The sequence below is a fragment of the Chiloscyllium punctatum genome, chromosome 10 (assembly GCF_047496795.1).
Source record: "Chiloscyllium punctatum isolate Juve2018m chromosome 10, sChiPun1.3, whole genome shotgun sequence".
NCBI lineage: Eukaryota > Metazoa > Chordata > Chondrichthyes > Orectolobiformes > Hemiscylliidae > Chiloscyllium > Chiloscyllium punctatum.
The window spans coordinates 90351498-90378580 of record NC_092748.1 but is presented as its reverse complement, the minus strand read 5'-3'; the positions used below and the strand labels follow the sequence as shown (position 1 = coordinate 90378580).

The window sequence follows — 27083 nt, the reverse complement described above, 5'->3', positions numbered from 1 at the left end:
AGGAAACAATGTACTTAAACCTAAATGAAGTTGACCATCCTCACACAGTTAATTAAAAACTGAACTGCAGAATTAAGGGAGAAAAAGTAAAACAGCTCGTCTCAGCTGGGTGGCTCAGGAACAGTTGCATAAAACTCAGAACATACCTGCAACAATTTACTGGGGCTACTTATCTGTTCAATCACATAAAAAAGGCTATACTTGATTAAAAAAAACTCCCCATAATAAAATAATAACAAAATAATCTGTTGTGAGTCTGTTCAGGAGGAGGACATATTTCAAAAGCTAAGGCCTTTTGATTTTGTGATGTATCTGCACATATGAAAACTGATTAGTTGAGAACAAGTATGGTAAGGTCTCATAAATGTGATACTGCAATAACATGTGACATTAATATTTAATTGCAGTTTCACTGCTGCAAAATCTTGGAAATTAATGTTTTGCAAAATTAACATTCAGTGCACAGAAGCTAAGTCATTCTGGGTGTGACTGTGATTAACAATGCCATTCACTCCAGATAATATATGAATATATTATACAAGATATAGTCTAATGCCTCCAAATTGGAAAGGTATCATCATTTTATTAAAAAGATAAAATACTATTCTCTAATTTTTTTTCCGCTTTGAGTTTGAGATACTATGTACTTCATCTATCAATGTTTTAGTGCTGCTTTAACATTTTTCTTACACTTCTCATAACTCCCTTGTACTTCTTTTAATAGCCACAGTTTGAGTGCAGTTCAGACAAATTTATCAAACTTATGGTGTTGTCACTGTTACAAGCTGAAGTAATTAACATAGAACAAAGGCTAAATGACACACTTGTTTGAAATAGCAGAATGCTCATCATTTGTGGGAATTTATTTTCCAACCCTAAAATGAGTGAAGTAAAACCTTATTTTCCATTACCAGTCTTAGTTTCATACAACTGAACTGTTTCCAAAATGTGAAACTTATTATTGTGACATTAAGCTGTATTCTTAAAGTTGAAATGCATTAGAATCATAATGTATAGCTGGTTTATCTGTTTGTTTTTGGAAATATGTACTTTCACAGAAAATGTAGATCAGCCATCTGCTGAGAGTCTGGGCACGGACTGCATGTAGGAAGTGGACTTATCAGTATTCAAATAGTTTTGCTTCTCTCCATCCAAATTTGTGCAGAAATGGCAGGAATAAAATATATATAATCTCCACAGATAAATACAATTACTCCAATTTGGTTAGAATTCTTTTAAAAGCATAATTTCCTTTTTAGATGCACTTAAATGATGATTTTGGGGAAAAAAAACATCAAACGTAATAAACTCATGAAGACATAATTGAACTGACTCACTTTGGTAAATTGTAATATATGTACACACATGTATAGATAAGTTAGCATGATAATAATATAAAATTATAATAGATAGTTTCTAAGCACCTAAATGATATGAACTTGAGGTACCCAGAGACTTGTATAAGTGGAAGAGGTGGATTTTTCATTAATTAAAACAAGTAATGGTTGAAAGACCAACTATTAGCAGGATGTATTGATAACTGATACATGCTGCTTCAATTTTATTGGGGATATGAGAAAAGCAATATGAAATTGTAGCACTTACCACAATTTTTAAAAAGCCAATATAACATAGCCTTCTTCATTTACAGTAAATGATTCTCCAAGGATATAATGGCAGCGTATTAATTGAAAACGACAATTTTTGACCACTTGGCACCAAACTGAATTCCCAACTGCACTCTTAAGCAGTCGGTGTCATATTAATTGCCTTGCTCAAGATTGTTTAACACTTTTTCAATACTGAAATCACAATTGCCTTAAAATACAATTTACCATGCTTTATCACAATTGCTTTAAAATACATTTTACCACGCTTTATTCATTAATATTGTCATTCTGTAAAAGTTACTAGTAAGCTCTTCTTTTAAGACTATGCAAGTTAATTATGATTTAAAGCAATTACAAGTTTTTAAGTTACATGGCAGGTGACATCTTGCATTTGTTAAATTACGTTTTGCATTGCTAACATTTCATGAGAAAATTTGGAATTTCCTGGGCAGCAAGCTTTGGAGAAGTACCTTTTCTATCTTTGTACAATCATGATCGACTTCTTATTACTTATGTTAATCATGTTTGTCGAGTGGCTGGTGAATAGACATCCACAATATGATGTGGAAATAGAACAGTACACAAAGATCTTAAAGATGTTTATGATACTCATTTTCTGGTTATGTGCACTGTGGGTTAACCATACCAACTGCACACATTGAAGTAAGCCTACCAGAATAATTTAAACCCATAACATGAAATATCATCATCTCTCAATCTCCCTTACTCTGCCTGCACTGTATTGAGCTATCTAGGAAATGAGCTACAGCATTGATATTGACATATTCCTGTAGCAATGTCATCAAGTAGATCATGATGTCTTCAAGTACGAACATATATATTTGTCTTGATATCATGCTGGTATTGCTGAATATTCTGGACCACCTTCAGTGAGATCTAGCAGTTTCAGTTTTATCTTACAATTCAAGAACATAGTGACATTTGGGTATAGCACATTTTTGAATGCAATTTGAGACCAGCATTCAAATCTTCTTCTAGAATCCAACTTCACAGGTTAATAACAAAACATAAGCTGTAACCATTAACAATGCCTCCACTGGCACATTAAAAGAAATGTTGAAGTTGAAGTACTACTTCTGCTCTTCAGGTAAAGTTCAAAGCAAACTTTCTTAATGGTGAACACAGCGAATTAGCTATTCTCATTTTTAATAAATCTCCAAATATAGAGACAATAAGTTTTAAAAATATGTAGGTTTCTCTTGCATCTAGCATCCAATCTAGTTGACATTTGAAAGTGAAAGGTATCAGGAATAAATTTCTTTAATGAAATTAAATGGTGCACTATCTTTTCCTCAATGGTCAAGCTTTAAAGTATTTGCAGGTTTTCCTCAAAGTGGAACTACTTTTAGTGGAGTTCCAAATAGCTTATTACTATAGACACCCTAATACCACAGTTTGATTTTTTATAGTGTTCAAACATTACAGAGAGAAATTTTTCAAAGTAATTTATGAGGTAGCTGATAGAGAGTAGAAACTGAATTCAGGTAATTGGGGTGAAAATGGAAGAAAGAAAATGGAAGAAAGAAAAAGGACAGTTTAAGAGGGGCCATTGGAGAAGTACATGAGAATGCCTTACACAAAAGCCAAATTACATTTTAGATATTAATGTTCCATTAAAATAATGGTACAGTATGGATCTAATCTGTCTGGAAATTCAAGTAAAAACTATCTAGACGACTGGCCAGGGACATGATATTGTATGAGTTAAAATTTCAGGACATGCTTATTTGCATGGGATACATTTATCAGCCTCAAATATTCCTGATGCCTTTTTAGTTATACACAGAAGCCTTACAAGTCTGCAATACTTTGTTGTGCTGAAAATGTGTTGCTGGAAGAGCGCAGCAGGTCAGGCAGCATCCAAGGAACAGGAGAATAAACATTTCGGGCATCAGCCTGAAGAAGGGCTGATGCCCGAAACGTCGATCCTCCTGTTCCTTGGATGCTGCCTGACTTGCTGCGCTCTTCTAGCAACACATTTTCAGCTCTGATCTCCAGCATCTGCAGTCCTCACTTTCTCCTTGAATACTTTGTTGTGACCAAGCTGTTTCTGGATTTCAGAAATTCTGGATTATGGACCTTTGTTAGAATACCTAACCAACAGAACAATGTAGATATAAATATTTACTTAAAACTGTGATAAAATGATAAAAAAACCAAGAGCTTTACATATCCAAATGCTATATCTTCCTTGTTTGCACTCTCAGCTGGTATGTAAGTTAGTTGAGAGCTGATTCCATAGGTTGCTTGAATCTACTTAAAAGCTTTCTTTTGGAATGCCTGGGATTCATGAACTGGAGCGATTACAATGAATAAAGTCAAAAAAGAAATAACTTACCAATTAGTCATTTCCAAAAAGTAAATCAAAGCACAACTGACAAGTAAAACTCAGTAAGGCCATTTAATTGACATGGTCTCAGTCAGATACTTGGGTCAAGGTTGGATTTATCTCCAACTGCATTATATTTGAAATGATGAGAGAGAAATCTCAGTGCAATAATGATATTAAAGATACAGAGTAACCACTTTATTCAACCTAGAGGAGTGCTTCTGCATATAAAAGAAGGTTACTATATCAAGAGTGTTCTATTTCACTGTAAAGCTGCTGATTCAAAATCAGTTGGGTTTGGCTTACCAAGGATTCAAAATTATTGGTTTGTATTATTTATGGAATGAACACCAGTAAACCAGTAGAGTTACATATTGGTGCTAACTGTCAGAAGATAGATGTAAGAACACTGAGCATAGGAAAGTTATTCCTTTCCAAATTCCCTAAATATAAGCATTAAGAAACCTGTGATATAAGCATTAAGAAACCTGTGATAAAAATGTGATGGCAAGGAATAATAAATAGAATAAGTCTCATTGGGTGAGTCTTTCACCTCTGAACCAGATGGCCCTGAGTTCACATCCCATTCCAGGATGTGCTTGTCAGTGAAGAACAACCAAGTGTGTATGAGTATCAGTCTACAGCTTGGGTAAATGGAAGTGTTAGCAGCAGGAAGGGCACCCAGCTATAAAACCATTTGTCAATTCCAAAAAAAAAATGATGGTTGGAATGAAGGGTGATCAACCTACATGCCACATGGGAAAAGCTGAAATAAAATATAAAGAACAGCAAATCAAAGCAATTCATGTAAAAATTGGAGTGAAAAATGTTAATGTATTTCTTTCCCCACAATTTGAACAACTGGCAATTTTTTTCAGAATAAAAGCAAACTGTTAATAGTCCCAAAAGTTAACTTCAAATCCTGACATCATTTAAAGGCTTATTCTAATTAGTTAGTTGTTAATTTGTCTCCTAATGGCACAGTAAACTTCACCAACAGGAATAAAGATGTTCCTGTTCCCATTGACTGCATTTATATTCCTACCACAACATCACAACAGCTAATAGCAGGGTTATTAACATAACAAACGTAAATGTTCTATATAAATAATACTGTTTCAGGCAGACATCAGCTCAGCTGACAGCATTTAAGCACCATCTCAACATCTGTTTATGAACACTTTGCCTAATGATATCATCAGATATCATTAAGTGCTGTGTAGCTGCGCAGAGGCAGGTGCAGCTGCCTTCCGATGCTTTAACTACCCATCACACAGAAAGCTGCATCTTGATCCCAGACCCATCATTAGAAAAATTTTCTTCTACAAGCCATCCCTATGATTTAAATCTGTATATCACCTGTAATTTTGTGGTTAAGTGAAGTCTGATTCTATACATTAAGCAGAGGCTACACATTTAACGTCTGAATACAAAAAAAGTGTGCATCCAGCTGTAGGCATTATTCAGATTATTAACAAATTACTCAACAAAGTAATACTTTTATGTGTTGCTTTGTTTTATTTTATCCTTACGATATTGTTAAGCAGAGCTCCAATGATGAACATTGAAGCTCTATTAATCATGGCCAATAATCTTATTGTTTATTAATTAACTCTTCTATCTCTGTGTCAGCAATTTTACAATTGCAATTTTGATGTTTTTTTTGTTTTTGATTAATACCCAAATGCTAATCAAAGTATTACTTATAACTGCTGCCCTTTCATTGGGAAAAAAACCAAAGGAAATGAACCTAAGTTTTTTTTCAAATTTAAGCAAACAACAAGAATAGCTTAAATATAATGTGAATCAGGCCTGAGACAAGGTATTTAATGGAAGAATGCCCTACTAGTGATGTATATTCAATTGCACCTAATGTGCAGCAATAAAACATGGTCCGAAGAATTGATATTCACCTGCAAAATGACAGTGTAACATAGAATTTTCTTATTACAATGGCAGTAAATTATGTGTCAAGAGATTGCAACACCGTCACCTTAACCTCCTTCCACCTATCGTATTCCCAATGCCCCTCCCCCAAGTTCCTCCTCCCTACCTTTTATCTTAACCTGCTTGGCACACCCTCCTCATTCCTGAAGAAGGGCTTATGCCCGAAATGTCGATTCTCCTGTTCCTTTGATGCTGCCTGACCTGCTGCGCTTTTCCAGCAACACATTTTTAAGCAAGAGATTGCAACAGGCAGACCTGGCATGTTTTCAGCAAAAATTAGATGAAACTCCCTTGGTATTTACCTATTTCTGTGACCCCAATCTCTGCCTGTATGTGAAGGCTTATATTAGTCAAAGATGACAGTCACATGACTGCGGATCATTGAATGAGCCCATAGCTCAGATGGAAAATATGTGCTCAAATCAAAGAGGGATATAAACAAACAAACCAGAAGTGGCTGCACTTGGAGTCAGAGTGCTTGCTTACATCAGAAGAAAAAAATTAGTCTGGTGGTGAATGACAAAACAATAAAGTAGTTGTGGAATGGGAACAGGGAATCTTAAATGAAGTCTTAAACGGGTACAGCCAGGAGTTAACAAATGGGAAGCACAAGGTTTTGATGTGCTTTGCGGATCGAAAACAAAAACTGTGCATGTTTGAAATTGTAGAATGGTTACAACAAAGAAGGAGGTCATTTTGGTCCATCTAACTTGTACAAGCCCCTGAAAGTGCAATTCAGCCATTCTAACTCCTGCTCCAGTTACCCAGAGCTCTGTATCTTTCTCCAGATAAATATCCAATTTCTGATTAAATCTATTTCGACCATACCTACAGGCAATGCATTCTGGATCTTAGACACTCACTGTATTAAAAAGATTTTCTTCATGTCACCTTTCATTCATTTGTCATTGATTTTAAATTGCTTCTCGTTGATTCTTGATCCTTGGATTTCTCTATAATAACCCTTAATGATTTGGAGCACCTTTACAAAATACCCCCACAATTTTCTTTATTCCAATGAAAGCAGGGGCACTTTCTCCACTCTTTTCATGTAATTGAAGCTCTTTTCCTTGGAAACAAGCTCCTAAATATTTCCCACAAACTCTTTTATGCCTTCACATCCTTCCTAAATTACAATGCCCAGAACTGGACATAATACTCCATTTGAGTCTGAAAGTGTTTAAAAAAGATTCATCACAATTTCCTTGCTCTTTGCCTCTATTTTTAAGTCAAAGATCCTCAATCTGACAAATAGAAGAGAAAGGTTTGGAAACAGTTGGCAAGTCAGGCTATATTTCAGTGAACCAGTGAAGGAGGTAATGGTCTAGTGGTATTATCTCAAGACTACTAATCCAGAGACCTTGGTATTAGAATCCCAAGTGTGGAAACAAGCCCTTTAGCCCAACAAGTCTACACCAGCCCTCCAAAGAGTAACCTACTCAGACCATTCCCCGACCCTATATTTACCCCTGACTAATAACCTATACTTGGGCAATTCAGCATGGCCAATTGACTTAACCTACACATCTTTGGGCTGTGGGAGGAAACTGGAGCACTTGGAGGAAAACCACGCAGGCACGAGGAGAATGTGCAAACTCCACACAGATGGTCGCCCGAGACTGGAATCGTACTCGGGTCCCTGGCACTGTGAGGCAGCAGTGCTAATCACTGAGCCACCGTGCCACCCCCTAATGTTCTGGGGACCCAGGTTTGAATTCTGTCATGGCAGATGGTGGAATTTGAAGTTAATAATAAAAAAAATCTGGAATTAGGAGTCTAATAGTGACCATAAAAATAACATTGTCGGCTGTCGAAAAAACCCATCTGGTTCATTAATGTCTCTGAGGAAGGAAACTGCCATCCTCACCTAGTTTACATGCAACTCTCCATAACGTAGTTGTCACTTAACTGCTCCCTGGGCACTTAGGGCTGGGCAGCAAATACTTACCTGGCCACTGATGCTCACATGCCGTAAATTAATTTTAAAAATTAACAGTTGGGGTTCTGATGACAGGTCATTGAATTGAAATGTTAAGACTGCTTCTCTTTCCACCATGCTGCCTGAGCTCTTAAACATATCCAACATTTTCTGTTTGTAAACATTAGTGGGAGATGTTGGCAATGCAGATTTAATGATACTTCAATGCTCACCTCAACTTATGATGTGGAGGAACCGATGTTGGACCTGGGTGAGCAAAGTTAAAATTCACACAGCTACCTGATGAAGGAGCAGTGCTACGAAAGCTAGTGCTTCCAAATAAACCTGTTGGACTATAACTTGGTGTTGTGTGAATTTTAACTTTGTAGATTTCCAACTCTACACCTTTTAAAACAGAATAGGTAGCATAGTGGCTCAGTGGTTAGCACTGCCATCTTGTTGGGCCAGGAACCCAGGTTCAATTCCACCTCAGGGAGCTGTGTGGAGTTTGCACATTTGCCCTGTATTTATGTGTTTTTTTTTCTGGGTGCTCTGGTTTCCTCACCCAGTCCAAAGATGTGCAGTTTAGTGAACTGGCCTTGCTAAATTGTCCATGGTGCTCAGGCATGTGCAGGTTAGGTGCATCATTCATGAAAATGTAGACTAATAGAATGGGGGAATGGGTCTGGTTAGGTTACACTTTGGAGGGTCGGTATGCACTTGTTGGGCCAAATGGCCTGTTTCCATACTTGTAGGGATTAAATGAGAACAGAAGTAAGCCATTCAGACCTCAATTGTTTCATCCATAATTAATATCTGAACACCATCTCCCCTTTTTGGTTTCATTTTTCATAAACCTGATTTGATAAAAATCTCATCAGTCCACAATTTTTAGAATATCTATAATTGACTTTGCCTTGTTTGGAAGAAAAAGAGTTTTGAAACTCCTCTATCTTTGGTGTAAAGAAATGCTTTCAGCCATCACCTTGAATGGTCTATTTTTAAGATTTTTCCCCTTTTTTCTGGGCTTCCCTACAAAATATAATAGGCTGTCCATTGCATAACTTAATCTTTCATTTTAAACACTTCAGATAAAGTACCCTTAAGTACACACAAGAAATACAAGCTTAGTTGATGCATCTCGTGCTCTGAATTTAACCTTTTGAACTTGGTATCATCTTGGTGATCTGCACAGCATCCTTCAAAGGTCAACATATCCTTCCTGCGGAGCAATGTCCAGATGTGAAAGCAGAATACAATATGTCATTTATTCAGGTCTTTTTAGAATGGCGGCACAGCTCCCACCCTTTTATATCCTGGCATCCTTGAGATAAAGGCCAACATTCAATTAACCTTTTGATTTATTCCTTTTGCTTTTGTAGACATGCATTTCTAGTGATTTCTGTATATAGATACCAAAAGCTCTTGAATCCTTCTGATTCTCAGCCATTTAGGAAATGCTCTGACCTAACTATCTTCGGTAAACTTGGGAATCAGCTGTAAGTAATTCTGGCTTGAAACAATGTCTAATAATTATCACTTGAGATGTGATTCATTGGTTAAAAGAAGAGTTGAGGCCCTTCTAATATGCCTCTCTGCACAGTACATGTTTCTTTTTGGAAATGCCCTGGGGCTCCACCGCAATATGTAAATAACCAAACAGTAATTTGGTGCTGACTGACTTTGCTTTAAGAATTGGTAAAAGGTTTCATGCCCCTAATCCTGCAACAATTTCTTTTGTTGTTGCTTCAAGGTTTTCAGGATCTCATCACCTTGTCAGCCCAAACCTCAATATTGTCCAGATCTTGCTGCATTTGGACATGGACTACAATCCATAAGGGGAGGATACAGTCTCCCTGGAGAGATGCAATCTGTGAAGATGCTAACTCTCTACAAGCTGAGCGTAATTAATTATTTGCCTGTAGCCTCAGTATACAGAGTAGTATCTTCTCCTACCACAGGTTTGATGCTGTAGTCATCTTTCTTATTCGACTCCTTGCACAACAGCTTAACCCTCACCTTCCTGGAATACAGGCAGCACCACTCGCTCTTAATCTGGCCTCCTCCATCTCCTTCCTCTCATTTTCTCCTCACTAGCAGAATCTTCTTCAGAATGCATAGGGTCCATGAGAACGCTGATTGTTTTCTTTTTGCCATTGTTCTCTCTCTCCAGGATAATTCTGTAGCCAGGCCCTTTTCCTTCTCACTTTCATCTTATTTATAATGTCAACATATAAAACTGAAAAAGTAAATATCTATTAACAGCAAAACCTTGTCATCTTCAATAGAAGGTCTGGCTGCCATGGCCCCATTTGCAGGTCTTTACATCAGCCCTTGTGCCATCTCCTCACGTCTGGCATTACTTACTCCAATGGATTTTTATAGCTACCAAACAATGGAGTGTGTGGTGTAAAACTGCAGTCAATTGCCTCCTTAATAAACTGAATACTGTAGATCATTATTTTTTTTTCCAAAATGACAATGGATTTCAACTTATGGCAGCCGCCTACCTACCATTATTTTAGAAACGAGTACTCTGACACTGGATTTATGTCATTGCATCGCATTTTACATAAACATGGGGGAGGAGCTGCCCATCAATTTGTGTTCTTAAAATTCAGCCTAATGGTTCATGAGCAACATGCTGGAAATCTGTAACAAAAGCAGAAACCATTGCAAATGATGATTCACAAACTCTCAATTCTGTCTCCAGATACATCAATGATCTGTTCTAGTTCTGCTTGAAGTGGAATGTCCATCCTGCATTGCAACATCAATTTGAAACAACTGGAATGCAAGCTCCCTTTCGATGCAGCTGTATGCTCTGTCATAATGCCCCAGATATTCTCTCAGAACTTCACCAGCAAGTAGTGGAACCTTATTTATACATGTAACTGTATAAATTATGCCCACAAGGTGAACCTGACACATTTTCCAGGTACTATGGTAGGATAGGCATTTTTTTTAAAAAGAATCATCTGTAGAATGTGGGTGTCACTGGCTGGCCAGCACTTATTGCCCATCCTAATTGTCCTTGAGAAGTTGGTGGTGAGCTGTCTTCTCAAATTGTTGCAGTCTACCAATTGTTGAAGTCTAATAGTACAACAAGACTTCATAGTAAAACCCAAAATATCAAAGAATCAGAATCAAAACAGCTGAGTGATCAAATTGCCAAATTAGATTACTAGTCAATTATGCAGACATTTCGTAGAATAAGCTAAAAACATACACGTCATGAGCCTCAGAAGAGACACTAGAAGAAAATGTTTGAAACTCTATAAGTCAGAAATACAAATAATTGTAGCTCCTCTGTTCATATCAAATTAGATCTTACATATTGCTGTGTGAATCAGAAAGAATTTTTGTTGCAATTGATATACATCTGATTTTGAGATACGAGTTGCCTGACAGGATAGCAACATTCTGATGGACTGATGAATTGTCCCTTTCACTTCAAGTGTCAAATATAGAAGTAAGATGAGAAATGGAGGCTCAACATGTAAGTAACAGCAAAAGGAGATTAAATATGATGCACAAATGCTGAATGCATGAAATCAACCCACCTACACATCTACTGGTACAGAACTAAAGAAGAAGGAAAGATAAGTGCGAGAACTATCTGATAAATATTGTTTTATAAGCATGGTGAAGTTGAGATAATCAGCAAAAGAAGGTAGAATTCATAGATTCCAAAGTGCAGCCTTTAAATGTACAACACTATAGTCTGTCATTTCTCCAACATTATACGAGTTTACTTGGTACAATTTGCTCAAAATCATTTTTTTTTAATGGAAAATTAAAGCTGCATATTAATTACCAATTACTTTCAGCACAAACTGAATTTCCATAGCCATTTACTTTTGTTTTAAAAGTGTAGTGATTGGAATGAAGGCCCGGTGGATCCCATTGAGTATGAAATCCCTGATTTATGTTAACCTGAGCCAAGCAGGGAGTCCTAGCTGACAGACATAAACAGGAGTCTCAGATTCTCACAACTTTAGGGACTAGCTCTGAGCTAGCTGGTCAGAGTCCACGTACTGTGCATGTGTAAATAAAAGGTGACTTGGTGATGGGACATTGGTCTCTGTGGAGTTATTTCAAAAACGTTTTGCTAGAATTAGGTCAATTCACACAACTGGCTGTGCAACCCAGGATGAATCCATCTCTATTGTTTCTAATAACTGTACTCGTTTGAAGGCATAGAGTCATGGAGATATACAGCATAGAAATAGACCCTTTGGTGCAACTCATCCATGCCAACCATATCCTAAATTAATCTAATCCCATTTGCCAACATTTGGCCCATATTCGTCTAATCTCTTCCTATTCATATACTTAACCAGAGGTTTTAAATGTTGTAATTGTAACAGCCTCCACCACTTCTACTTTTAGCTCATTCCATAGACCCTTTGAAAAGGCTCTTTAAAATGGTTTCTTTAAGAGCAATGCTATTAATGGTAAAGTTACAAAAATAGTTTGATCCTTTTTAATTTACGAACAAACTGACCAGCATACCCCAAACACACCTGCTTCTGCATTTTTAAGAAGTCATTTTTAGCCATTTGAAATCATGGATAAGTCAAATTCCAGCTACGTTAATCCATAATCATTTATGAAAGAATATTTTTAAAGCAATTTGTATTTTTAAGGATAAATTTTAGAAAGTTGTCTCATTATGCTGGTTCATGTCAAATTTTCTGTTTGGCTTCATGTAAGTGAATTGAAGTTGAGAAAAATAAATTGGTAAATCTGCACTCATTTTATCAATTGTACACAAAATGGAATAAAGTAAAAACAATGACTGCAGATGCGGGAAACCAGATTCTGGATTAGAGTGGTGCTGGAAAAGCACAGCAGTTCAGGCAGCACCACTCTAATCCACAAAATGGAATCTCTATCTATATGTATACATTTTGGACAGGGATGGGGATTTCAAGTTTTTAATCATAATAGCGGTGGATGTCACTCCAAGATTGTTTTCATATCTATCACCCAGAACCACAATCAAGCGATGGTTAACCACCTTGGGCCTCTTTGCTTTTGGATAAACTGGAGAAATATCCATTCCATCTCATAATTTATAACTGATGTATTCAACTTCCTAATTTGGTGATGATAGAAAACAGTTTCACCATTTCTAATAAAGAAAAACTGGCGAAATATAAACTCATCAAAAATTCTGGGTTGGATTTTCCAAAGAGTGGCAATCACATACAGATTGCCATTTTTCACTTATAGAAAAGCTTCACATTCCTGACAAAAAAAAATTGATCAAGACTCATTCAGAAAAGAATGACCACAAAGTTATTGAGGACATAATATTAGAGTACCAGACAAAGCTGGTTAGAAATATAAAAATAGGCGGTAAGAGTTTCTATAAATATTTCAAGTGATGAGTTAACGAAGTGAGTATAGTCCAATTGGAGGAGACACTGGAGAATTTGTAATAAAATAAGGAAGTGGCAGATGAATTGAACGGGAATTTTGCAGCAGTCTTCATAATAGGACACACATATAAAGTAATATCTCAGAAGCAACAATAAATTAGGAAATGGAAGAGAGGGAAATAATGTTCAGAGAAGGGGTACAGAATAAATTATTGGAGTTATGGCCTTACAGGTCCTATGGTCACAATGAACTTGTTGCATTGGTTTTGATGTTCTGAAACTCCCCTGATCTGGGGACAATCCATGAGATGGAAAGAGACCAAATGTAACTCTTACATTTAAGAAAGGAGAGAAAAAGAAAGCAGAAAATACTCCCTTGATTTGGGGACAATCCATGAGATGGAAAGAGACCAAATGTAACTCCTATATTTAAGAAAGGAGAGAAAAGGAAAGCAGAAAAAGTTATGTTTGGAAGAAAAAGAGACATTTTGATTGAAGTATGTAAAACCCTGATAGTATGTCTGGTCAGACCGCACTTGAAGTATTGTGCACAGTTTTGGGTCCCATATCTCAGGAAGGATGTACGAGCCCTGAATGTGTTCAGGGGAGGTTCATGAGAAAGGTCCTAGGAATGAAAAGCTTAACATATGAGAAACGTTTGAGGACTCTGGGTCTATACTCGATGGAGTCTAGTCGTTGAACGAGGGAGCTATGATTTACTAAGGAAGTTGAATCTCTTGTCAAGGGGAAGGAGAAGGCTTATTTTAAGATGAGACGTGAAGGCTCAGTTAGGGCATTTGACAGTTACATGTTAGCCAGGAAAGATATAAAGAGAGAGCTAAGATGAGCCAAGAGTGGATATGATAAGTTGTTGGCAAATAGGATCAAAGAAAACCGTAAAGCTGTCTACAGGAATATCAAGATTAAAAGATTGGCTAAAATAAGATTAGGGCCAATCAAGGACTGTATTGGGACATTGTGCATGGAGTCCAAAGAGATGGGGAAGCGCTAAATGAATATTTTTCATCAATATTCACCTTGGAAAAATACAATATTGTCGAGGATAATACTGAGATAAAGGGTACAAGACTAGATGGGATTGAGGTTCACAAGGAGGAAGAGTTAGCAATTCTGGAAAGTGTGAAAATAGATGAGTCTCCTGGGCTGGATTGCATTTATCCTCAGATTCTCTGGGAAGCCAAGGAGGAGATTGTAGACCCTTTGGCTTTGATCTTTATGTCATCATTGTCTACAGGAATTGTGCCAGAAGACTGAAGGATTGCATATGTTGTCCCCTTGTTCAAGAAGGGAAGTAGAGACAATCTAGTAATTATAGACCAGTGAGCCTTATTTAGGTTATGGGTGAAGTGTTGGAAAAAGTTATAAGAGATAGGATTTACAATCATCTAGACAGGAATAAATTGATTAGGGATAATCAGTACAGTTTTGTGAAGGGTAGATCATGCCTCACCAATCTTATTGAGTTCTTTGAGATGGTGACCAAATAGGTGGCTGAGGGTAAAGTGGTTGATGTGGAATATATGGATTTCAGTAAGGTGTTTGATAAGATTCCCCACAGTATGCTATTGCACAAAATATGGAGACATGGAATTGAGGGTGATTTAGCAGTTTGGATCAGAAATTGGCTGGCTGAGAGAAGACAGAGGGTGGTTGTTGATGGGAAATGCTTATCGTGGAGTTCAGTTACAAGTGGTGTACTGCAAGGATCTGCTTTGGAGCCAATGTTGTTTGTTTTTTTATAAATGATCTGGATGAGGGTGTAGAAGGATGGGTTAGTAAATTTGCTGATGACACTAAGGTCATTGGAGTTGTGGGTAGTGCTGAAGGAAGTTGCAGGTTACAGAGGGACATAGATACACTATAGAGCTCAGCTGAGAAGTGGCAAATAGAGTTTAATTGGAAAAGTGTGAGATGATTCACTTTGGAAGCAGCAACAGGATCACAGAAAACTGGGCTAATGGTAAGGTTCTTGGCAGTGTGGATGAGCAGAGAGATCTTGGTCTCCATGTACATAGATCTCTGAAAGTTGCCACCTAGATTGATAGGATTGATAAGAAGGCATACAGTGTGTTAACTTTTATTGGTAGAGGGATTGGGTTTCGAAGCGATGAGGTCATTTTGCAGCTGTACAAAAGTCTGGTGTGGCCACACTTGGAGTATTGCATACAGGTCTGGTCACAATATTGTAGAAAGGATGTGGAAGCATTGGAATGGGTTGAGAGGAGATTTACTAGGATGTTGCCTGGTATGGAGGGAAGGTTTTACGAGGAAAGGTTGAGGGATTTGAGTTTGTTTTCGTTAGACAGAAGAAGGTTGAGAGGTGACTTATTTGAGACATATGTGGAGGTGCAGGTGAATTTGTGGTGGATATGGAAGGATCCCTTGGGGCCTTGGAGGGAAGTAAGGGGGGGAGGTGTGGGCGCAAGTTTTGCATTTCTTGCGGTTGCAGGGGAAGGTGCCGGGAGTGGAGGTTGGGTTGGTGGGGGGTGTGGACCTGACTAGGGAGTGCACCTCCACACACATCATTTACTGCAACCACTGAACCCAATGTGCCCTCCTCTATATTGGGGAGACAGGCCGCCTACTTGCGGAACGTTTCAGAGAACACCTCTGGGATACCCGGAGCAACCAACCAAACCAACCCGTGGCTCAACACTTCAACTCCCCCTCCCACTCCACCAAGGACATGGAGGTCCTTGGACTCCTCCATCGCCAGACCATAGCAACACGACGATTGGAGGAAGAGCGCCTCATCTTCCGCCTAGGAACTCTCCAACCACAAGGAGAACTCAGATTTCTCCAGTTTCCTCATTTCCCCTCCCCCCACCTTGTCTCAGTCCCAACCCGCGAACTCAGCACCACCTTCCTAACCTGCAATCTTCTTCCTGACCTCTCCGCCCCCGCCCCCACCCCCACTCTGGCCTATCACCCTCACCTTAACCTCCTTCCACCTATTGCATTTCCAACACCCCTCCCCTAAGTCCCTCCTCCCTACCTTTTATCTTAGCCTGCTTGGCACACTTTCCTCATTTCTGAAGAAGGGCTCATGCCCAAAATGTCGATTCTCCTGCTCTTTGGATGCTGCCTGACCTGCTGCGCTTTTCCAACAACACATTTTCAGCTCTGATCTCTGCAGTCCTCACTTTCTCCTGAGAGTCTTATCAGCCATGATTAAATGGTAGAGTGGACACCATGGCCTAATTTCTGATGCTATGTCTTATGGTCGATATGGAGATGATGTTCCCTCTTATCTAAAACTAGGACTCATTGTTTAAAAATCAGTGGTTGCTGAGTTAAAACAGAGATGAGGTTTCTCTTTTCACTGTGGGCCTTGAGTCTTTGGAGCTTTCTCTCTGAGAATTTTTAGGGTTGTGGTTGATAGATTTGTGTTAAGTGAGGGGATGAAACTTTATCAGGGCTCAGTAGGAATACAGATTTGAGACCTCAATCAGATCAGCTACTATCTTTGTGAATGGTGATTTAGACTTGGAGGGCTGAATAGCCTACTTCTGTTCTTGATACATATCTTGATGTGCTCATATGTCTGTTGTATAATCCTCTCCACAGCTCTGAATTCAAATAGTACCTTTCTTGTTCCCTCTACTCTATCAGTGATTGATTATCCTTTGTACTCCACTGTAAAGGTTACTCACTCCAAGATTACTGTGACCACAATATCATAGAATTCAACATACAGTTTGAGGGGGAGAAGCTTGGGTCAGGTGTAACAGTATTACCATTCTTTAAACGTCACTACAAAGACATGAAGGAGGAGCTGGCCAGTCATAGAGTCATAGAGATATACAGCATGGAAACAGACCCTTCGGTCCAACCTATCCATGCCGACCAGATATCCCAACCCAATCTAGTCCCACCTGCCAGAACCTGGTCCATATCCCTCCAAACCCTTCCTATTCATATACCCATCCAAATGCCTCTTAAATGTTGCAATTGTACCAGCCTCCACCACATCCTCTGGCAGTTCATTCCATACACGTACCACCCTCTGCATGAAAAAGTTGCCCCTTAGGTCTCTTTTATGGTTGCTTGAAAGGGAAGCCTAGCAGGTAAGATGGTAGAGCAGCAAAGGCGGGTGTTCCTGACAATATTTTGGGAGGCACAGCAGAAATTCATTCCAATGAAGAAGAAACATGCAAAGGGGAGGATGACGAAAACATGACTGACCAAGGAAGTCAGGGACAGCAAAAAAGCAAAAGATCAAGCACACAATGTAGTCAAGACTAATGGGAAGCCAGAGGATTGGGAAGGTTTTAAAAACCAGCAGAGGACAAATAAAAAACATTAATAAGTGTAGTGAATGTAAGATATGAGGGTAAGCTAGCTAATGATATAAAAGAAGATTGCAAGAGTTTTTTTAAATATTTAAAAAGGTAAGACAGTGGCAAGAGTGGACATTGGACAATTAGAAAATGAGGCTAGAGAGGTAGTAATGGGGGAAAAAACGGCAAAGGAACTGAATAGGTACTTTGCGTAAGTTTTCACAATGGAAGATACTAGCAGCATATGAAAACTTCAAGAGAGTCCTGGGGGCAGAAGTGAGTAGAATGGCCATTGCTAAGGAGAAGGTGCTGGTGATGCTGAAAGGCCTGAAGGGGGATCAATCACACATACCGGATGGACTATCCCCAGAGTTCTGAAAGAGAAAGCTGAAGAGATTGTCAAGGCATTGGTGGTGATCTTTCAGAAATCACTGGAGTCAGGAAGGGTCCCAGAATACTGGAAAATGGCAAATGTAACAGCTTCAACAAGGGGAGGTTATTCCCAACAAATCTGTTGAAAATTTTTGAGGAGGTAATGAGCAAGTTAGACAAAGGAGAGCCAGAGGATGTGATTTATTTGGATTTCCAGAAGACCATTGACAAGGTGCCACAAAAAGGCTGCTAAATGAGGTAAGAGCTCACAGTTAGGGATTGATAGAGGCTTGGCTGACTGACAGAAAGCAAAGATTAGGGATAAAAAAGGTGTTTTCCAGGATCTCAGCTGGTGACTAGTGGAGTTCCGCAGCAGTCACTGTTTAAACCACTAGTTATGCAGAACATTATACCTTAACAAACTGAATGAAGGAACTGAGGCTATTGTTGCCAAGTTTGCAGAAGACACAAAGGTAGATGGAGGGACAGGTAGTATTGAGGAAATGGGGAGGCTGCAGAAGAATTTGGACAGGATAAAAGAGAGGATGAAGAAGTGGCAGATGGAATACAATATGGGAAAGTGTGAGGTTATGCATTTTGGAATAAATAGTTGAGATGTAAACTTCTACATGGGGAAAAACTTTGGAAATATGAAGCACAAAGGGATTGAGGAGTCAGACTATCAACTGGCTGAAGGGAAAGAATTTAACAAGCAGTGATGGTTGGAATGGTGAAGTGGCTGCTACAAAATCCAAAAGATGCTGGAGCATGGCTCTCAACCAGAGAAATATCTCAAAAACTAAACTCGCTGTTCACTTCCTAGAGCCAAAAGGATTCACTACAGAAATCTAGTTCATATTTTAGTTGTACTTTTGTCTTAATTTTATATTGCTGAGTGATACAGAATTTTGCATTTGTTTTGATTTGTTACTTCACTACTCACTGCATTGGGAAATAAATTTGAAATACAGTTTAAAAAGCCATTTTTTAAATTAAATAGGCATTGTACCAAAAGATTGCACCGATCAGACTTAATGCATGAATGTTTGTCATTTCCTGTCTCTGTTTAAAATTAGGAAGGAGTTTGTTTCACTGCTTTATTAAATAACCAATATTGGATTAGATTGAATTATTGCAATGTATCACTGTACTTGATCAATTTTGAGTAAATTTCCAAATAAAAAAAAGATTTTATTTCTAGTAACATATTTTAGTGGAGTTGAAAGTGTCACCTTTGTGAAAATATTAAAAGTCAAGCTTTGTTGTGGCGTCTTTTAGAAACTCAACTAATTAATGTGTTTCCATTTATTGTATTAAAACAACTGAAGCGAGATTAGGTCAGAGATGGCTACTGTATTGTGACAGCTGAATTGTCTGAATATTCAATTTATGATTTTTTTTAAAAATCTGGTAATTTGCCTTTTACCAGCCTATTTATGAAATAAATATAATTACATAATAGTTGTTGTTCATCAATAAATCATTAGAGACTTGAAGAAACAATACACTATTAAGCTTAATCGCAATCAGTAGTACAATAAAATATTGACAACACATGGCTGTATTTGCAACATCAATTCGGCATGTTTATAGTCATAACTCCCAGGATTTAAAACTTGCTTCTATCTTGCATTGGCTTCAGTAGGATAATCACAGTTTAGCTGACTCGGTTTTTAATGGACGAAAAAAATTCAAGAGTTAAGTTCACTTAATATAGATCTAGTTTTCACCACTCAAAACAGAAAATGTTATTCTAAAGAAACTTGATTATTGTACTAGAATTTCTTGAATTTTTCAAACATATATTTTAAATAAAAGTGGCAATATTTAAAATAATGTTGCTGTAAAATATTCTGGGTAGTGTGAGGCATTCAATACCAGTTTAAGAAATTATTCATATTATGAGTGCTGAGAGAACACTGAACTGAAATATAAGTCAACAGGTCAAACATATCCTACCAATTAACAAGAGTCCAAAATAGATGTTTTTATCCATAAAAAAAGAAAATTGGACATGGAACTTAGTAATAAGACAGCTGAAGTTATTGCAAACTTACTGCATAATTTGGATATGTCTTCATGACCTGTAGCTAAATTCTCTGCGTAAATCTGCATTTTGAGTTTCTAATTAAAGTGACATGATAAACCTTTTAGGTACAGAGACTTCCAGTCTGACCTTGAGGGGTTGGATTAACTCTCCACTGGCATTATGACATTACTACTCCTTGGGCAGGGAGCCCATAAATCTCAGATTCAGAAATAAACTGGCCTCACAGTAGCAGTTCTATGTAATGAGACAATTTTCAGAAATTGATTGAACACATCTGCTTATACTAGGCTTTTTAAAAAACCTCTCTCTACCTATACTCCAGCAGAGGTAAAAAGAATACCAGTTTCCGCAAGGTTAACAACAACACTATGAATTTATTTAGTGCCTAATCATATCCTTCAAATAATACTAATTTCTATGCTGAGCAGCAGTATTTGGTTTACCAAAGACAGGGAATGACTTAGATTCATTGATTCAAACAACGCAGAAAATGCCCCTTGGCCCATCAAGTCTGCGCTAACGTAACTACCACAAAAAGTGCACTAATCGTAATTTCTTGCACTTGTGCCATATCCTTGAATGTTATGATATTTCAAGTGCTCATCGAAATATTTTTTAAAGGTTATAACGTTTCCAACCTCCACTACTTTCCCAGGTAGTGCATTCGAGATTCCCAGCAGTCTTTGAGTGAAACAACATTTTCCCCAAATCACGTCTGAATCTCCTGCCCCTTACCCTAAAACTATGCCCTCTTGTGATTGATCCTTCAACCAAAGGGTACAGTTGCTTTCTATTCACCCTGTCCATAAGTCTCATAAACTTATATACCTCAATCATGCTGCCCCCTCAGTCTTTGCTGCTCAAAAGAAAACAATCCAAGCCTGTCTCGTCTCTCCTTTTAGCTCAATTTCTCCATCCCAGGCAACATCCTGGTGATTCTCCTCTGTACCCCATCTTGTGGTACCAGATCCATCCTGTAGTGAGATGACCAGAACTGCACACAGTTGTGGCGTAACTAATGCTCTGTACAAATTCAACGTTACCACCTTGGTCTTATACTCTCTGCCACAACTGATAAAAGCAAGTGTCACATAAGCTTCCGTAACTATCTTATTCACACGTTCTGTCGACTTCAGGGATCTGTGAATAATTACCCCAAGATTCCTCTGTTCGTCTGAACTACCCAGTGTTGTGCCATTCATTAAATACTTCCTTATCCTATAGTTTCTTCCAAAGTGCATCATCTTGTACTTATCAGGGTTAGTGCCCATAACTTACTATTTCTTTATCCCATTCGTTTGCAGATAAAAGATTTTGAGCATTTCTGATTAGCTCCTGATTGTGTGGTGAAATCTAACTTTTATTTTATTCATTCATGGGATGAGAGTGGCGCTGGCATTCATTGTCCATCCCTAATTGACAAAGGCAACCATTTTGTTGTCGGTATGGGGTCACAATAGACCAAGCAGGTCAGGCAGCATCCAAGGAGCAGGAGAATCGATGTTTCGGGCAGGCGCCTCATGCCCGAAACATCGATTCTCCTGCTCCTTGGATGCTGCCTGACCTGCTGCGCTTTTCCAGCAACACATTTTCAGCTCTGATCTCCAGCATCTGCAGTCCTCACTTTCTCCTCACAATAGACCAAGCCAGGTAAGGATGGAAGTTTCCTTCCGTAAAGGATATTGACAATTGATATGGTTCATGGTCATCATTAGATTCTTAATTTCAGACTTTTTATTGAATTCCATCTGCTGTGGCAGAATTTGAACCCAGGTTCCCAGTACATTACTTGGGTCTCTGGATGAATAGACCAGCAATAGTATAATTATATCATCACCTCTTCTCCCTGTATAACTCTAAATGCTTCGTCTACTTATAAAGCTCTTATCTCCTACAAAGTGTAATCTCTATGCCAACATATTGACACACGATAAAAACAGCCTATTATAATATCAAATACGATAATAAAGTTGCACGTAAGTTCTTTGCCCAAGATTACCCAAGATTAAAATAGAAAATGGAAAGCTTACTGATGATTACATCTTGTAATCAGCCCTACCTTCAGATAAACAACCCAATCCCTGATAAATAATCAGTCACAAGATCGCAAACACTTGAAAAACAGTTTATTTTCACTGTTGGATCAACTGAATTGTTTCAAAATAATTGAAACAGAATAATAACAGTTCTGCTCAAGCAATGTACATATTTATTTGATATTTCTGATATAAATTATTATTCAGCCAGCTGCTGTCTATCTGAACTCTATGGCAATGAGGTTTTATGTTTATATGGTGCAAACCAAGAAGCCCTATGTATCTCAAAGCCAAATCAGAAGGAATGTCAATTTTTACAGTCCATTTATGGTAATGTGATAGTGTAATAAAATCTCAGTTGAGGTTTTCACATTATAATGACCTCTAACCCTGAAATAATACTGGTTGAAAAAGTTGCAATTTATTTCAAGTGTTCGTGAAATCTGTGACTGTTAATAACGCTTGAAAAAGACCTTTTAGATTATACATCAGTTGCAAAGAGAAATACTAGTCCATTCGATCTATTGATTCTTGACATGGAAGCAGTACTAACAGGAAGGGAGATTCAACCAGAAGCTGAGCCTCACAGATCAGAAGGCATTTGGAGGCAGAAGGTGATCATTACACAGCTACAGGTAGAAATAGGGGCTGCAGGACAACACATTATCAAAACCTAGAATATTTAGGAACATATTGAGCTCTCAATGAAGTTATTGTTTTCTTTCTGGCAGTAAGTAGAAAAGTAGAATTCCAGCAGTTTCGAAAGTGATGTATGACCAAGCTAATGGATCAGATCCTGTAGGTACGATGGCTAGCTTGGGCATGAAAAGACTGGAGAGGTTTGATCAGAGGACCAGATCATAAATCAGGTATTGTCAAGTGGTCTGTTAGAAAGGAGATCTGGAAGGCGATGCCAAAAGAATTGATGTGAACCGAGTGAGAGTTTGTAGGAGAAAGCTTTGTTGGTGTTAACCAACCCTGGGGACCTCATTAAAGTACAGCTGTTGGTGAATGCGAATTGAAGGCCGAATCTATTCTGTGGCAGAATGGGACTTCCAACATACCAGAGCTTCAGTTAGAAAGACTATGAGGTTGCATATGGTGCTACACTTGTGCAGGAAGTGATACGGGTGCTTGTGATGATATAAGACATATCTTTGGTGTATCAACTTATTCAATTTACCTTTTTGAAATTCACCTTTCTATTTGAGGCATCATTTGTCCGATAATTCATGTGTAATTAGCATTTATCCAGAAACATTAAATTAAAAGCTACCAAAAATAGAATCCAATTGATAATGTCTTAATTTGATCATTCAGTAAAATTGTTATTTTGGTTCACAGTATTCCGACAGGGATCATAACATCCTGAACATGCATCCAATACAATATATCAATTGTACAATTTTCCCACAACTTAAGTATCAAACATTGTATTAGTCATATATACAAATAATCAAGAGAATGATTTAGTCTACATTGATGAATCCATACATATTAATGACAAATTCATTGTAACATTTCATATATACCTTTACTTGCGTGTAGGGAGTAGCATTAGAAAGTTTGCAGGTGAAGTAAAATTTGAAAATGTTTAATATAATAACGAGGATTCTTTTATTAAGGATGACATGCATTAGATGGTCAAATGGGTAGAAATGTTAGATATTAAAGTGTGAACTCCAGTACTGTGTCAGGACTACCATATAACCACAATACAGTATAAATGTCAAGATTCTGCAGATTAGATTAGATTAGATTACTTACTGTGTGGAAACAACAAGTCCACATTGACCCACCGAAGTGCAACCCACCCAGACCCATTCCCTTACATTTACCCCTTCGCCTAACACTACAGGCAATTTAGCATGGCTAATTCACCTAACCTGCACATCTTTGGATTGTGGGAGGAAACCGGACCACCCGGAGGAAACCCACACAGACACGGGGAGAATGTGCAAACTCCACACAGTCAATCGCCTGAGGTGGGAATTGAACCCGGATCTCTGGCTCTGTGAGGCAGATCCTAAAAATGGAAGGGCAATTTTATAAGCATGTAAGTTATTTGGATTCACGGATAGACAAATGAAATATAACAGCAAAGGGAACAGACTGGAACTTTACACATTATAGGTTAGGCTGCAACTGGGAGATTGGAGATAAATTTGGGTACCACACTTCAGGAAACATGTAAAGAACTGAGAAAGGCTGAAGAAGACATGAACTGGACTGTTCCCAGAGATAAAGAAGGCTCCAAAAAGATCTACTAGGATGTTGCTGGGACTGGAGGGTTTGAGTTGTAAGGAGAGGCTGGATAGACTGGACTTTTTATACTGGAGGTGTAGGGGCAATCTCATAGAGGTTTATAATATCATGAGAGGCATAGATAATGTAAATAGCAATGGTCTTTTCCCTAGGCTGTGGGAGTTAAAAACTAGAAGGCATACTTTTAAGGTGATAGGAGAAAGTGGTTATAGACAATAGACAATAGGTGCAGGAGTAGGCCATTCTGCCCTTCGAGCCAGCACCATCATTCATTATGATCATGGCTGATCATCCTCAATCAGTATCCTGTTCCTGCCTTATCCCCATAACCCTTGATTCCACTATTCTTAAGAACTCTATCCAACTCTTTCTTGAAAGTACCCAGAGACTTGGCCTCCACAGCCTTCTGGGGCAGACCATTCCATACACAATGTTGATGTAGATACAGTTAAAAAGTTTAAAGAAATTTGGACACATATATAAATAGGAAAAGTTTAGAAGAATATAGGCCAAATGCAGGCGCGTGGGACCAATTTAGTTTGAAAACTTGGTCAGCTTGGATGAGTTGGACTGAAGGGTCTATTTCTGTGCCGTATGACTCCATGACTCTATGAGGGAGCTGTTACCAGAAGAGGTTGGAAAGGTTGGGAATATTGTTCTTGGAAATGAGCAATTAAAGCTCAAGAGATATTCCAGATGATGAGGTTTGATGATGTAAATAAAAATTCCACAAGTTTCTCATGAATGTTACAAGTCTAACCATATAAATACTGCACCTACAACAGTAGGTCAGAGTTTGGGAGTCTTGCAGCCAGTAATTCACCTTCTGAATTTCCAAAGTCTGTCCACCTACAAAATCAGGAGTGTGATGGAATATCCTCCATTTGCCTGGATGAGTGCAGCTCGAATATCACTCATGAGATGTCACCATTCAGGTCAAGGCAGTCTGTTTACGGCACCACATCCACAAATGTTCACTGCACACACCAGCAACATTAAGCAACAGCAGTGTATACTATCTTTAAGATGCTCTACAGAAATTCACCAAGGCTGCTTAGATACCACCTTTCAAACTCATGGCCACTATCATCAAGAACAACAAGGGCAGCAAATACATGCAGATACCATTATATGCAAGTTTCCTTTCAAGCCAATCACCATCCTGACTTGTAATTATATCCATGACGTGGAGGAGTGGTGTTGAACTAGGGTGGAAACCTGTTGGATGACAACCTCGTGTTGTATAATTTTTAAGTTTGTAATGATATCGCCATTCTTTGGTGTCACCACATCAAATTCCTGGAATTGCCACTTGAAACAACTTTGAAGATGTACTTATATGGTCTATAATAGTTGAAAAGGCAACTCTCTACCTTTTCAAGGGCAATAAAAGATGGGCAATAAACGCTGAATTCACACAACTGAAGAAATAATACAAAAAGGAAGTCTATTCCCAAGTGCAAGTGGATCAAAAACTGTTATGTCCTAGAAATATCATCAGTAAAAGATTTAAAGACAAATGAGGTCAAATCTTTACACTCAGAAAGTTATTGATGTTTAGGAAACCCAGCCTGCAAACATGCTGAATGCCATTCAATATCACAATAATTTTAAAAGCCCATTCCACAGGTAATTGATGATGTATGACTAATAAAGTTAAAGAAAAATATGTGGGTGTGTAATTAAGAAATGTTGGTTTTTCAATGAGATAGAACAGACATAAAAAGTCAAATGGCCACCTTTGTCTGTTTCTACAATTCTATGAGCAGTTAGTGAGAAGAGATGGTTTGGCAACACTTGATACCTAATCAAATGCCAGCTTGATTGAATTGGTTGATTCAGCCTCACATCAGGAGCACATAATCTAACTAGCCTCTTCAGTGAAGCACTGAAGTACATTAAATTATCACAAATGCCATCATCATTTAGATGAGTCATTATATTGAAGCCTATGATATATTCTAGACTTCAAACCTAGAAATGAAAATGTCATTAAAGCTTGGTAGGACACATAATCAGTAGCTTAATGCAATATTTGGAAAATGTAGTCTTTTGAAATTCTGAAATTTTTTAATGCATATTTCTTCAACAGCATCTCTCAAATTTACAATCTGTATCAAATAAGAGCACAAGCATAGGAGGTGAGTAAGAACTCCAAGATTCCCTCGTATTAACTGGACTTAGATATATATTGGTGTTCCTTCATTATTTTTACTTTAACTTGGACCTCCTGACCTAACAGCTTCATGGGAGCACCTTCACCATATGGACTGCAGCAATTCAAGAAACGCAACAGCTACTTCCCAAGGGTACTAAGTATTTGCAATAAATTCTGCTCTTGTTTATAATGTAAACATGCACAGAAAAGAAAGGTAGACAAAGGAAATATGCATGAGCAGGTAAGTCCATGATACTGATATTCTAATTATGAGGGATAGATTGCCTTCATCACATCTTAAATCATGCCTCAGCATGATACACTGCTCTGTGTTACAGTATATTTTTGTATTTTCGACTTGCTACGAAAGTTGGAATGTTGGGAATACTAAAGTAAACAAGCTAAAGCCACTAAATTATGAATACAGATCAGCAGTGACTTTCTTGATATTGCCTAGCTACAATGAATTCAACAATTATAGTATTTAGGTTACTTGAAGCTGAGTAAGAAGAATTGGTAGCCCCATTTGATGATCTATTGCTATTTGATGATATATCTAACAGCATTTGTTACATGACTGATCAGTAACATCCTGAAGTTCCACCAACTTGATAGCCATGTCATTTTGAATCAAATTCAATTCCAAATGGCCCTTTAAAATGCTTGAAACCAACCCTGAAAGGATCATT

At 38.0% G+C, this 27083-nt stretch overlaps 1 protein-coding gene across 2 annotated transcripts in view; it reads right to left on the bottom strand.

Annotated features, from left to right (window-relative positions):
- The window catches only part of arhgap15 (Rho GTPase activating protein 15), a 753427-nt gene that overhangs the window by 444416 nt on the left and 281928 nt on the right, over positions 1–27083 (bottom strand). The window lies entirely within an intron of this gene.